Raw genomic sequence first — 4359 nt, forward strand, 5'->3', positions numbered from 1 at the left:
GACTCCCCAGTGAAGTGATCAGACAGCAGAGTGGAGTGCAGGACGTCGTTGTTGAAAGCAGGTAGGTACAATGAAATGCGATGGACCAGGCATATAGCGAGTCACTGACCATTGATGGATTGCAGCTGTCACTGAGTGGTACCCGCGGGAAGTGAAACGACCACTCGGCCGACCTCCAAAGAGATGGGAAGATTTTATAGTGAAAAGGCACATGGAGAAGGAAGGCCAGGATAAGAGAAGAATGGAAGACGTGTTGTGATCGGCACAATTTATATAGAGGCTGAAGGACTGATCAATCAAGGTGATCAAGGTGAAATTGATTCCCCTCTGACTGATAGTGATCCAGGTTGACAAGCTTCCAGATGGCAATCACCACCCGGTTCTCTATAGCCAGGGCACCCTGTATCCTGGCATCTGGGCACTGGGGGTGGGGGCTGGGTGAGCTCAGCACATAACTCCAGGAGTGTGGCCTTTTGCATCCAAAAGTTCTGGAGCTGCTGCTGGCCATCCTAGGTGCTCATCATGATCTGTGGAGTCACCCACTCAGTGCTTGTTGGATGGACAGCAAACCCCTCCCCATCATATGCAGCTGTCCCATGAATAGCTCTACAGATGCATCCACTGCATTCAATCGCCACATTTTTTCCACAAATTCTTTGGGGGTTTTTGAGTGAAAAATCCATTTTGGGGGTTTAGAAACTATTCACTGAATCTGGGTTGAATTCGAAGAACGGTTTCCGCTGCGGAAAAGAAATCTTGAAAAAGTCAAAAACATTTCACTTTGACTTTTCAATTCCAAACAGGGTTTCCATTTCAGATTTGGCCAATTAAAAAAAAACCAACAAGAGGGTGAAAAACACCCAAAACAGCGTAATCAAAATGAAAAACTTGGAGGAAAAAATTCATTTCCAGTTGACCAAAACGTTTCATTCAACTTGAAATAAATAAAAATCAAAACATAATTGTGTTGAGTCTATTCAAAACATTTTAGTCGATTTGAAACAAAAAGTGTTCCAGTTTAGATTTGATGTAATATTAGAAAACATTGTCTTCAGTTCAAATGGAACTGGATTTTTTTAAAATCTATTATTTGCTCGGCTCTATTTTTTGCCCATCCTCAGTAGCCTGTGCCTGAAGATTGTGGCCTTGAACGTACCATAAATAAATAAATAAATAAATGGTTTGCACTGTCCTTAAATGGACAAGAAAGCCAAGCTATTCTGTGATGCATTCTCATTTTCAGCAGAGCAGCCGGCAGAACTTTTGAGGGCAAAACCTTCCAGTTCAGACAAACCCAACAGGCTACAAAAGTTTGTTCATTATCCCGGGCTGATCCTGGAGAATGCAGCACATCCCAAAGGAATCTGTTCCCATGCTTACCTCCCACGTTAGAAACGTGCATCTTATTTCCAGCCTGTCTCCCTCCACATCCCAGCTGTCAGATCTCATCCTGCCTTTGTCTGCTAGGGGGAAGAAAATTCCGTAAGGATTGCAATTTCCGCCATGATCTTCTTAGCTGAAGCAAATATATTCATGCCAGTCACAACTGCCAATTGCTTCCCACTGAATCTCAGAAGCCCCAGGCAGATGCTGGGAACATCCAGCTTCCCCCTTGACAGTTACGACTCACTGATGTGTTAATATGAAAAACCTGCAGCAGATGGAAAATGTATGACAATGCGTTGGGTTTAATATCAGAACAAACACCAACAAACCTGTGGTTTAGTGACAGTTTAAAGTGATGTCAGAAACCTCCACCCACCCATCCAAAACCTTAAAAGCAAACAACAAGCAAAGAGAAAAGGGACAGGTTTAAAAAGGTACATAATACTAATTAATAATAATTATAATAATTAATTATTAATAAAAAGAAAAGGAGGACTTGTGGCACCTTAGAGACTAACAAATTTATTTGACCATGAGCTTTCGTGAGCTCACTTCATCAGATGCACTGAATGCTTAGGCCCAAATAAATTGGTTAGTCGCTAAGGTGCCACAAGTACTCCTTTTCTTTTTGCGAATACAGACTAACACGGCTGCTACTCTGAAACCTCTAATTATTAATAATAATTCCTAGCTCTTATATACCCCTCGCCATTAGTCAGTTTCAAAGTGCTTTCCAAAGGAGGCAAGAATTATTATCCCTGTCTTGTAGATGGTGAAACAGGCTCAGAGCAGGAAGCAGACCTGCCCTCGGTCACCCAGTTACAGAGGTGGGACTAGACCCCACATTTCCACACCCCCAGTCCAGCATGTACTCCACGAGGCCACATATAGTAAGCGACTAATTCACATAGGTGCTTGTGTAAAACCTATTAGGAGCCTATCTGCATCTTTAGGCACCTAAATACCTTTGTAAATATGGCCCTAAGTCCCCTGCATTGCTTGTGCCACCTGCCCCTACCGCCCTGAGACGCTGCGCCGTGGCAGAGAGACACATCTCACAGCTGTGAGTCTGCTGCAGCCACTGACCTAGCCGCAGCTGTTGTAGCTCAGGCCATAGGTGTGCGTGGTTCTAAATCTACAGGTCCTGGGCTCTGGCCTGACACTCGCGTCTTTCATATTGCTCACAACACTGTCCTTAACACATGCTAGTGCTCTATGCAGCCTGCCCTTCCAAGCAATACACCCTGTGCATTGTCAGACTCGCCCCCTCACGCAGAACCAGGGGGAGGGCTAGCGCCTCTGCAATGGAAATATTGTGGGGGCTGATCTGTCGTCCTGTCCATGCACACTGTTCCACTGCACGTCCCGGGACCCAATATGCCCTGTAAACTGCACACATGCCTCCGAGGGCGGGGGCAGAGGAGACAGCAGGATCTGGAGGCTAGAGTGGCTGCTGCAGTGACAAGGACCAGGTAGGAACCGGAGTGATCAGGCTGGGGCTGGGAGCAGCTACCCGATGGTTGGCAAGACAGAGAATGGCTGAGACAGACTTCCCAGCCTGGAGCTAGCTCCCGCCCTGCCTGCTGAGTCTCAGCGGCTCTCACACAGAGTGCCTGCCCTGCTCCTCCTCCTCTCCTCACCTGGCCATCTAGGGTAGCCAGGTGCCTGCCTTTTCAACTGGACTTTCTGGTCGAAAAGGGGACCTGACATTGTCCAGTCGGATCTATTGACCAGACACCCAATGTCTGATTACTGCAGGCAGGGGAGGCAGGGAGGCTCTGGGCCACCTCCTACAGGCAAGTCCCTCCCAGCCTGGGCAGGGGTGGGGGTGGGTGGGAGCGGAAAAGCAGCGAGTGACAGGGGGGCGAGGGGAAGAGGAGTGGACGGGAGGCGGGGGCTTTGGGGAGAAGAAGAGGGGCAGGGGAGGTTCCAGAACTCCTGCTGGAGTGTCCGTTTTTTAAATAAAAAGAGAAGGAGTACTTGTGGCACCTTAGAGACTAACCAATTTATTTGAGCATGAGCTTCCGTGAGCTACAGCTCACTTCATCGGATGCATACCGTGGAAACTGCAGCAGACTTTATATACACACAGAGAATATGAAACAATACCTCCTCCCAGCCCACTGTCCTGCTGGTAATAGCTTATCTAAAGTGATCATCAGGTTGGGCCATTTCCAGCACAAATCCAGGTTTTCTCACCCTCCACCCCCCCACACAAATTCACTCTCCTGCGGATGGAGGGTGAGAAAACCTGGATTTGTGCTGGAAATGGCCCAACCTGATGATCACTTTAGATAAGCTATTACCAGCAGGACAGTGGGCTGGGAGGAGGTATTGTTTCATATTCTCTGTGTGTATATAAAGCCTGCTGCAGTTTCCACGATATGCATCTGAGGAAGTGAGCTGTAGCTCACGAAAGCTTATGCTCTAATAAATTGGTTAGTCTCTAAGGTGCCACAAGTACTCCTTTTCTTTTTGCGAATACAGACTAACACAGCTGTTACTCTGAAACCGTTTTTTAAATATTACCAAATTGGCAACCCTACCATCACCCCTCCATTCAAAGCAAACTTCTGCAGCCTCCGATGGTGGCCTCCTCAGCATACCAGCCATGCCAGCCATGCACCTGCAAAGTCATTCTCCCTTAATGTGGCAGAGGGTTAATAGAAGATGCCATAGAATTAATAAAAAGAAAAGGAGTACTTGTGGCACTTTAGAGACTAACAAATTTATTTATTTGTTAGTCTCTAAGGTGCCACAAGTACTCCTTTTCTTTTTGCAAATACAGACTAACACGGCTGCTACTCTGAAACCTGTCATAGAATTAATAGTTTGATGGACAGGGCCCTGCCCCACATGCCCACCGATGCCAAAGTCCCCCATTTTTCCCCCATGTGACCCTCCATTGCCCCATTCCCTCATACCAAGGCCCCCCATTCTGCCCCCCATGCCAGGGGCTCTCTGTGTCCTCCA

The sequence above is a fragment of the Lepidochelys kempii genome, chromosome 20 (genome assembly GCF_965140265.1).
Source record: "Lepidochelys kempii isolate rLepKem1 chromosome 20, rLepKem1.hap2, whole genome shotgun sequence".
NCBI classification, from domain to species: domain Eukaryota; kingdom Metazoa; phylum Chordata; order Testudines; family Cheloniidae; genus Lepidochelys; species Lepidochelys kempii.